Source organism: Hetaerina americana, unplaced genomic scaffold, assembly GCF_022747635.1.
Source record: "Hetaerina americana unplaced genomic scaffold, ioHetAmer1.1.p SCAF_2, whole genome shotgun sequence".
Classification (NCBI taxonomy): domain Eukaryota; kingdom Metazoa; phylum Arthropoda; class Insecta; order Odonata; family Calopterygidae; genus Hetaerina; species Hetaerina americana.
The window spans coordinates 41,579,082-41,589,704 of record NW_027286763.1 but is presented as its reverse complement, the minus strand read 5'-3'; the positions used below and the strand labels follow the sequence as shown (position 1 = coordinate 41,589,704).

General features: G+C 40.3%; 1 non-coding gene across 1 annotated transcript; it reads right to left on the bottom strand.

Moving 5' to 3' along the window:
* Positions 1-10,293: 10,293 nt before the first annotated feature.
* TRNAT-CGU (transfer RNA threonine (anticodon CGU)) lies at positions 10,294-10,365 on the bottom strand. Its single transcript has one exon. It is a non-coding gene; the product is annotated as a tRNA-Thr (tRNA).
* Between the last annotated feature and the right edge of the window lie 258 nt (positions 10,366-10,623).

Here is a 10,623-nt window from a genome sequence, read left to right as displayed (position 1 = left end):
ATCTGTCCCTTCTGTTTGGGTCTCTTCTGCGGGTAGCGTTGGGCTCGTATGCATGAGTTTGGGATGATGGTGATTCAGGGAAAGGGATAAAAATAAAAGATTTGCCGAGGCCAAAATGGTGGTTGAATTGGATGCGATAAGAGAGAGTCGGACAAACGGCTTAATTTAATCGTAATTGAGATAAATGACACGCTTCCAAAATATGTGGTATTTCTTTTAATTTCATTTTGCATGAACTAAAACTTACTTGTGTCTTTGAGGAAAAGTTTTTTAAATTTTACAAAGCATTTGCTTTATTCAAAAGAAAACAATATTAGTAATGTTTCTGTCCCCCGGGCAGGTTCGTGGAACACGTTGCGCCGATTCATTTGGTCAATGCCTGGTAAATTCTTAATTATTTTCGGAAATCCCTGACCCCTATCTTGTGCGTCATAAATATTTCATGTCCCATGTGCTTTAAAGTGTATTCATTCTTCGTCTTCTTTTAACACCAGTGTGCATTTTTATTTCTTCCGCACTGGTGGATAGCGATAGTCGAGTCTATTAAAGGGAGTGAAGATGGGGCGTCATATGAGGAAAAGAGCTGTGCTTCAATGGATGGAATTCTCCGGCCACACTGTGTTGTCGGCTCCAACCGCTGAAAGCAATAACGAATTAGTTTAAGGGGAGAAAATGATTCGTTATAAACCATCTTACTGGATCTCTACCCTAAAATTTTCTGATGAGGTGAAATCATTGTGCATTGGCCCAAAGGTGACGATGGTAATTTTTTTTTCTTTTGAAGATATACACCATCTTTTGAAGATCTCACCATCGCGCGTGAAGTAACCCAAGTATTTTTTTAATTATTTTTATCGATAAATAAAATATTCGCTATTTAAATCAGCCGTTTATATGCATTTGAAACTTGCATTAATGCTTTCTCCCCTGAAAAATACGGCCTGGAATTTCACCTCGTTTCGCCATTTTCCCTGCAATAATGATATGTATGGAAACTCATATGTGACACGACTGATCAACTCAGTTTTTGGATAATCATTCGTTAAGTATGACTGATCTAATCTTATATGCACATTCAGTCAAAGAAAAGTATATGAGCCGAAAGCTATGTAAACATTCTATGCGCACTCATGTAAAAGAGCATTGAATGGCAGGTTGTGAACGTCGCTTCCCTTGGGCTTAGTAAACGTAGGTGTTCAACAGCAAGGGATCATCAAGTCATTGAAGCTGTAGATTTGTCATAGAGAAAGGAAAAGCTTTCGTCTCGAGGAAGGTGGAGGAGATTCGGTCGCGAGATTCTGCAAGTATACCCTGTTAGGTCCAAAAAGTGTGTTAAATGGGATAAAAGTACCATCCGAGTTAATGAGAAAAGATTTCAATGCCATATATCAGAATGGGACTTTAAGCGCCATATCGCGACCTTTCATTCGGGGAAAAATATTCTTTGTCTCTTGTTTCTGGCCGCTATTTCTCCACGGTTATCTTCGTTGCCCTATCGGTAAAATCATCCAAGTATTAAACTTGAAGGTATTAACCCGCATATTCTAATTTATGTTATTAACTCTAATACAGAATTAAGTTCCGTTTTCTGATGAAATCAAATCCAGAACTCCCTGCATCGTGGTGAGATTTTTCATCGTGTTATTCCATTTTTGACCGTTATCTATGCATCCCTTTATTCAATAGTTTACGGCTCTGAACATGCTCTCGTAATTCTTTTGTGATGACAGTGGCTTGGAATGCTTCGGTTTAAAAAACCCTGAATAGGAGCAAAGAGTATGGGAAATAATCTACGCGTATCTTCTCCATCGGGTTGCTTCGCTCTCCATTCGAAATTCTATAACAAAGGGATCCGATACCTGCTAGGATACTTAGAATCGATGTTACTGCCCTTCTGTACCAATTTCCCTTCGGCCAATGCTTGAAAACAAAACACGCTGATGAGTTTTTTTGTATATTTATTCGCTGGGTGAAAGGGACTTGGCCATCGTGTTAGGGGATCCTTTTTCCGAGTGTCTGTGGTGGAGGGTTAGTTGAAGGAGTGTCGGATGCGGGAAGAGGGACTTTTAGGGGTTAGAGAGATAGAGAAGGCGCAGGAAAGGAGGGAGGAAAGGGGCTAGGAACGCGGAGTAGTGTGAGGAGGAGGCAATCAAATTGGACGGTGGAGGCGGAGGTGCGGGAAGGTGTAAGGTGGTGACCGGAGTGTTAGGTTGGATTCCGAGTTGCCGGAAGAATTCACAATTTCTCCACCTCAGCAGCGGCCTGTGCAATTGAAGCTCCTGGTCGAAACAGACCCCCAAACAAAAAGGGGATTATGATTATACTGTTTGGTACCTTGTCGTTGAATTTGCCTCTATCCCTCGGCACTACACAATACCAACGGATCGCTCGAGCTCGCGCTTCTGCGATGCAACGATCACATTCCGTAAGTCCCTTTAAATTACCTCTTCTCTCCTAATCCATTCTATTTCTCCGTTGTAGAAAATACAAAGCGTTATTGCAGCCTCTAGTAATACCACCCCTTACCAGAAGTGTGCTCCACGGGTTACCTGAATCGACGCTAGGCGAAATGGTTTCAATTAAACGGGACTCTTAATTGATTATTTCATTCTGAGCAGTAATGAAAATTTACTTATTTCTCGTTTTTTAGCCACTGTTACCATTGCGAATGTTGTCACATATTAATTTGAGATTATGTAAATTACTATTATGTACATAGAGCTGCCATATACAGGTTTTAATGCTTTCAATTTAAAAATGAGGTTTGGGACAGGTATTAGGTTTACCATGGTAATTGGAGTTACACGTACAATTTTAGCATTATATGCTTAGCTTTAAAAATTCATGTGCATCTGATGATCTTCTCTATTTCAATCCTTTGCATTACCTCCCCTTTCCCTTCACCTTGCTTTCTGGTAATACCCTTAAAACGTGTGAAGGTAGTACCGCTCGTAGTGAATTCGTTCTAAGTATGGATTTTGGCGTGTGCTCAGCCTGGCGGAGGTATGATAGGTTGTATTTGTTTCTTAGGAAAGCAACCGATAGGTGAAGTCGCTGCCGCCACCAGGGAAATATATTATTTTAGGGAGTGATAAAATAATACCCAGAAGCATCGTTAGTTTGGTAATTCGAGCGAAGAGCCACAAATGATTCATAGTTTTCCTTCCCATCAGATTGAGGAAGCTCTGCACATGAAGTGCTGTAAGGCTCGCGAAACTGAAATAAAATCACAATGAAAAGTATTCAACTATCTGAATTCGGGGGATAGTGTCGACTTGAGAGCATAACGTTGCTATTGACCGGATGTTCCGGCTTCAATTCCGTGTGGCGCCTCGACCTTCCACAAAGCGGTGTGGTTTCTCGAGTACCATATCTTTCAAGGAAACCGAAAACGGTTCAGGGAAAGGACTTCTTGTTCGGCGAGCTCTATTCTCAGCTTTCAAACCAAACTTTAGATTGATTACTGTGATTAATTGGAATTCCAGTATTTATTGCTTTGTAGCCGATGCCAGCATACTGATCTTAAGACCAGTCCGATCCCCGATTGAACTTTAGATAAATATTATTCGTTTATTTCAGAATAGTTAATCAGAAGCATGGCTCTCAGTATTTTAAACATCTACCAAACCCCATTTGTTCTTGATATTAGGCACTTTTCTTTAAAATTCTAAGCAGCTTTAAGAGTCATCAAAACGATTAATTTAGTTATTCAGTAAAGACATCCTAGACATTCATGTGAACGCTATAACAGGATAAAAACAAAATGAGCGTTTAGTTTTCAACTTTTTCACACATAACAGTGTGTTTTGCACTTTAGTGGAATTGTCTAATTGTTACCCCTAATTTCTTTCAGCATCGTTGTACGTTAACGAAGGTTGATATTATTTGTTTTAAATTCTGATTGGAGGGGACTAAATTAATTGTAAACAATTAGACGTAATTCTCAAGTGCGGCACGGACCTCGAATGAAATGAGGATGATTGATTGTTGGGAGAAAAACGAGTTAATCGAACTTCAGGAGGGAGGGAGGTGGGGGAGGTTAAATGAGGGAGAAGGGACTATTGCAGGATGAGGTGAGGTGTGAGGGTTTTAGATGGGAATCGGAGAGATGAGGGCAGGGAGCTGGGGGTGTGGGAGTGGCAAGTTCTCCTTGGGGTCGAGGGAGAGTGGGAGGATTGTACGTGATGGGACTTGATTCGCATGGATATACGGTTGCGCATTCTGTGGGAGAGAAGTGATCTAGGATGGGAAAGGGGTTGGGAGGTTGAATTGTGGGCTGTACCCTCATCTCTCGAGCTCTCTTTCTCTCCATCTCTCTGCTCTAATCTTCAATTTTCCCTTCACCCTCTTTCCTTCTCTCCCGACGCGTGATCAATTTGAAATAATCGTTTATCTCATTATCTACTGCCTTGACTCATTTCATCATTCTGCATCGGTATAATATCGTAATCTACAGCATCCAAATTAATGGATTAATTGAATCGGATAGTCTTCAAATCGTCGGACAATTTCACATTGCCTGCGCCGTGATCGAATTGTAATGATTCTTATGTTTCTGAGTAATTTAGGAGTAGCGGAGTACCAAGTTTCCACTCTTTTAAATTTCCCTCGCGGAACTGCTTATCAGGAAAAGATGAAGGTCTGGCCTGGTCACTTGAGGAGAACAGAAAAATTCATGATCCCAATGTACTGTAAAGGGCCAAAGTGTAGAATATTTGACAGGGTAGTTCGCGGGGAAAGGGGTTCATAATTAACTGCCATCAATATCTCCATGGTAAGGAAAACGAGTGAGGTACCCTGAGGAACTGGAATGGTTTTCAATTAGTCTTCTGTCGGTCGTTATGATCACGAAGTTCTTTTGCCTGTCATGAAGTTTCCCAGGGGCCACTGAAAGCAGCCTTTTCTGAGGAGGAAATTTTACCCGCAACCTTTTTTTTGCAAGCTAGAGTCTCGATGCCAACCTTTACCCCCTATTAAGCGAGTATTTCTTCAAGGTAGGCTGTGTTCAAGAGACTATTGAGCATTTTCCTCAAAACTTCAATGCAAGATCACTGCTAAGCCTAATTATATGTTTTTCAGGTGCTAAAAGCGTAGCTTGTTTCATCCCAGCACATTGTTCATTATCTCGAGTAGGTATAATGTAAAAGGCAAAATCTAACCTCTTGCTTTTTGGTTATTATCTATATTTTTCTTCCCTACCATGAGCGCGCCTGCGATTTAGTCCCCATTCCATGAAGTGCTAGTAGCCCCCGGTTATTTTCATCCGTTCTCCTAAACAGGTCGATAAAATACATTAGACGAAGGCTTCGCATTTAACCCATCCCCTTGCGGATAGAAAAGCCCCCACTTCAACTAACCCGTTAAGCCTTTCTCCTATAGAGTGTGTATTTGGATGGAAAATGTGGTCGTTGTGGTGGCCATGTTCGGCTCTCTTCGGGAAGATTTGGGAAACGTATGTTATTAGGCCGGCGAAGGGATTACACGAGAGGGTTGGGTCGGGCGTGAAAACTTACCCTCGGTCTGCGGATTATCTATCTTGCTGAGCGGAGGTTTCCAAGGAGAGAAAGGGAATGTTGGGAGAGAAGGAAATCTTTGAAGCTGTCCCAAAAGGCGTGTTCCAGATTGAATTTAGGGTGCAATAGCCGGGAAGCATTAGGATGTAGAGTCCGATCGGCGAGACTGTTTCTCCGTTTGTTCCTAGCCGGGCATAAGTGATGGAATAAATGTGATCGTCAATTCCGAAGCAACGTGGGTAATTAGGGTGGGTTTTATTTACGGTCTTGGTGGTTCCCTGGGTTCTTGTTTGATATTGTTCTACTGTAATAAGGGAATGAAAGTTCTTTTACTGATTTGCATACATTTTAAATCTAAAATTAAGGCTTTAACTACATTTCCCAATCAATTTGTCTTAACGCTCCTTATGGCTTAATATTTTATCGTTTATATCTATGAAAAAATCATTAGAGGATTACGGCATCCAGTTTATATTTTGTAAGTGCTGGCTGAACTTCCGTGAACGTATTACCCATACTTAGATTAATATGATTTGCTCTTTTCTTATATTTTCTTGACCATTAATGCATCTACAGCCAAAGAGAGCAGGACGCTCGATACACGAAATAAAAGATCCAGCATGAAATCTACGCCAAGTGATGCTCTGGGTATCCAATTAGACTCAGGGCTTATGGTTAGTATAGATTTTGCCGAATAATCTTGACAACGATTGTACTTGAGACTTTCAGTACACCATGTAATTTAGCTTAAGATGGGGATTGGGAGCACGAGCCTTTATATAACCTCAAGGGCTAAGGGTATTCATTCTACTGTCGTGTCCCGACCTCATCACTCAATCCCCTTCAATGATAGGTTCCTCTTTTATTCACTGCTAGTGCCAGTAATACAGCGCCACTCCACAGAATCCTGTCTTCTTCAAGCCCACAAGCTGCCATTCGCTGAATTTCAGTTCGTTATTTTTCAACTGTAACAAGAGCGTAATGATAATGTTTAAGTACATTTGACTCTTAAACTGCTATACGAAACATTTCACGCGAAAAAAGTAAATCGGTAGCTGATTTAATTACGTGATTAGTATTTCTACATATTTGAACATCATTATAATTTTGTTCATTTATTAATAGATATTTTCATTAAACCCCTTTTAAGATAATGAAACCCATTAAAAGAGGAAATCCACTAAGAAAATCGTTACACTAGAATTAATTAATTAACTCAATATTATATTGCTGTTTCACTGTGAAGCTTGCCATTATTTGCATTCTCATTGGAAATATGAGTTAGTGATCATATACAGGTACCTGTATATTACTCCATTGATGCGTAATTGTTTTTTTCAGTGGTAGTTATGGACCAGGCTTCTTTTAACCAAGTATATGTATATATATATATATATATATATATATATATATATATATATATATATATATACACACACACATTCAAACACGAAATCCCGCCAAACGGCGAACAAATACTCATTTATATAGAAACAGTTATAAGGAAAAGGGATAGGAACCACACTAAGGACGAACACAGGAGAGGTGGGGAATGTAAAACTATTTTCTAGACTGGGATATATATATATATATATATATATATATATATATATATATATATATATATATATATATATATATATACGCACACACATATAAACATATATAGATATTATATATTCATATATATCTTGAAGGAAATTCTCACTGACATTGAAAATGCGGAATAAGTGCATATGTACAGTGTGTTTCTCTGTGTTTTTGTTCGCTAACGCTACCTCGCTTCTCCATATGCGTGTATGTGTGTGTATATATATATATATATATATATATATATATATATATATATATATATACTTATTTATTTATTTACTTATCCCCATTTGTGTTCTTTGGGTATGAGCATATAATAAAGGAAGAGAATGTCCCTTTATGTGATTCCTTATCGTTGGGATATTCTTTGGGGCGGGTGTAGAATTTCTTTAATTAAGCGTATATTTATTCGGTTGACCAGATATATCGGTCATCAAGTGAGATACTCCATGAATAGAAACGGATCCATAGAGAGGTCTGTCGGTCATAGTCAACTGCGCTTCTCGACCTTAAAATCAGTATTCCACGCTCACAGCGCGGCAGCTTTAGGAAATGGACGTGAATGAAATATAGAGCGGGGCGAGCTACTGATATCAGCGAGTTCGTTAAGCGCTTCGTAGTGTGCGAACTCACGTGGGCAGTTAAGTGGTTCGTTGTATCTTGATCCAATGACTTTTGTGAGATGGTCACTTCATTGACCCCTTAACCTCAGCTCAGGCTCATCTCAGTAACAAAGATACTGGAGAGGATTCCCGATTTACACTTTATTTGGGCTGAGATCATATTGTTTCTTAGGTGACAAAGATATTAATTATTCATGAAACACTGAAGTGTCAGTCATTTTATTCAGCCATGGTTTAGATTTGAAAATTTTGGTGTAAACCGAATAATATCTGGAAGCACGTTTCCATAGAATTGTACATTTTGCGACAACTTGGCACTCTATCAATCCCGATTGATAAAATTCTACGTGTAATGTGCTTTTTCAGCTCCTCGTTCTTAAAATGTACCCTTCCTTGTTCGTTTCCCAGTTGTGATTAATTAATTACTTTTTGAAATATTTATCTTGTGTGCCGTGGCCAATTTACCCTTCAGTGTCTTATCAAAAATGCGCCCTTGTTCTGTAAAGGTAGCGTGTTGTTTCCTGTCAGACGGTCATAAGTTTTAATCTTTAAAGGAAATCGAATGTTAAGAGTCAATGGGAGTATCGAATGATAGCGCTGCAGGTGGTCCGCAGGCCGAACCCCCAACGGCGCTTGCGGCCCCCTTTCTCCCAAGGGAGATGGGAAAGAAAAGTCAGGGGATGGGGAATCGCGGCGGGCGGGCGTCAGTGCCGGACCCGAGGGTGGGGGAGGGTAGGGAGGAACCCCGTCCGCAATATCTGGTGCGCCTCGGCAGCGTCGGAAGGGGGAGGTGGAATGGGGGGAGGTTTAGGAGGGATGGGGGGTAGAAGAAGGGGATTTTGCCGTTAAGGGGAGAGTGAGGGTTGAGAGTCACCGAGATACATGAAAGGGAGCGACAAGGAGAGAGAAGGGGCGAAGGGGGTGATATGTGTTGGGAGATCAGTGACCCTATTCCATCGACCGCGCCTGCCCTTCCCCTCGTCGATGTCGGGCAGGTCGGGAAGGGTGAGGAGGGAAGGAGAATGTGGGATGAAGGCGTACAGTGCATCTGGGGGGGATGGAGTAGGAGGAAGGGGTGAGGTGATGGCTCCTCCCGCTCACCCGAGCTCCTTATCTAGCACTGGAGGGGAGGAATGGGCGCACTGCAGGCCGTGACCGTAGCCGTAGACTGTGGTCGAGAGTGGTACTAGTGCGAGGAGAAAGCAAGCGGAGGGATTCGGTCGAGTTAACAAGGCATTGCATCCCGATTTAATCCCCTTCTTCTCCCATGGCACAAAAAGTTTCTTTTTATTATTGTTTAGTCACACGCTTGGTCGCCTTAATGAGTTGACGGTACTTGAGCGCTGTGGTGGTGGTGCTTCCCTGGGGGCGGCGGGGCGCTTGCTTGTATATGACTGAGCGGTCGGTTTTCTTTTTCTTCTCGGAAGTTTTTTAAATGCTGGCGTGGAGCGAAAGTTATGGAGTTCCAGCCCGGAACCTTGAGGCAACCTTAGACTTTCTTTATCTGGGGAGAGTTCAGTGGTCGATTGAAAACTGGGGATAAGTGTAATGTGTGGTGACAGTATTTAATCATTTAGTGAGCGAGCCGTAAAACATTTCAGATTGCAATCCACCGCGGCGTCGGTTGATTAGTTTAATAAACCGCTCTCATTTCTACTCCGTTAATAATATGTAATTCACGTCACTATCATCGATTTTCAATCCATAGATTAGTGACATCAGCGCTTCATTCATCCTAAATCCGCGCTAATTCATTCATCTCCAATGCACACTCGTTAGTGAATGTTAGAATTCATCCTTAATATATTTCTTGTAGCTCTACCTTTAGGTTTAGGCAGTCGAGAAAATTATGTCTCGAAATAAAACTAAATATCGTCTCGTCAGAACGAAGTTAATCAGAATACCAAATTATATTCAGAAAATGTCAAATATATCTATTCTAAACCTTTTATTTATTAAATACTAGATATTAAAATTTATCTAATGCCATGGAACTAAAGTTGTTTAAATGGGACCACGATTAAAATATCCTTAAAGATCCGAAGATTCCATTCATTCTATTTTTTTACATTCCATTTTCCTTGAAGAGCCCTTTTTCGTTTCTCTCGGATTTTATTAGTGATCACGGTTAATCAATAAAACGCATGTAAAAAAATTAATTTGAAATATATATTTTTTTGGAACCGGATACACAAGGCGTTAGGATTTTCCTTGGGTAAATAAGTAATGCATGTCAGACTACAAAGCCAGCAAGCAAGACGTAAGCTTGAAATGATGATAAAAATCTAATTATACGTATATTAAAATCATTTTTATGGCCATGTATTTCCTCAATGTAAAATTATTCCTGCAAAGTAAAAATTTTTTTTTGTGATGCACATTAATCATAACACTATATTACTTCAAACACCAATCGCGATAACTTGTGCACATGTGCCCACGCTTGGTGTCAAACAGTTTTTTTTTATTGATATGATAGCCCAAATGTTGCTGTAGTTACCATTCAAATTGCAGTGAATTTTCGTAGCATTTTCTACGATATTCCAAAAATTCGATAAAAAACTTGCCTCCTGTGAGGTTTGAACTCACGACCCCTGGTTTACGAGACCAGTGCTCTACCACTGAGCTAAAGAGGCGACATATCGTTGAATTGTATAACATATTAGTTACTATGCATGGAATGTGACGATTGAATATCTCTTTACAACTAATTTTCTAATTTTACATCTAGTCCCGTGTTACACTTTCTGAGGAACTTGGTGGATGTATGCGCCTCACTATTGGCTAACTGGGAGTATTAATTGATATTAATCATGAAAAAGTCATGCATTGACGTACAAATATGCATTCACTGTGGCCTGGAGGCCGTCCAGCGGTTTATGAACATATAGGGT